The sequence below is a fragment of the Littorina saxatilis genome, linkage group LG15, assembly GCF_037325665.1.
Source record: "Littorina saxatilis isolate snail1 linkage group LG15, US_GU_Lsax_2.0, whole genome shotgun sequence".
Taxonomy (NCBI): Eukaryota; Metazoa; Mollusca; class Gastropoda; order Littorinimorpha; family Littorinidae; genus Littorina; species Littorina saxatilis.
In genome coordinates this window covers 40,294,282-40,294,627 of record NC_090259.1, presented here as the reverse complement: position 1 = coordinate 40,294,627, position 346 = coordinate 40,294,282, and positions in this window count along the sequence as shown.

Below are 346 nucleotides of genomic sequence, written 5' to 3'. Positions count from 1 at the left end.
AACATGTCATCTTTAAATATCTCATCGAGCACGTGGGCCTGCACAAAACGGACTTTTTACAACAACAAAACAGTCATTTTCCGTCCTTCTCTCCCTATCTGCAAAAACCATATACAGATTAGTATTTTAGCGTCACAGAGAGTAAATTATGCGCTAACCTGGAAAGAACAACAGAGAGTATTTCATTCCACAAACACAGACTCATCAACAGCGTTAAATAATGATTTATTACCTCAAAAGCCTATGATTGTACTCTCATGGAAGCAAAAATCCGCTTCCTCCCTGGAACAGCCTCTGTTCGTCAACAGTGACCAAAAACCTCCAGAACCCCTTGTCGAATCCTTAT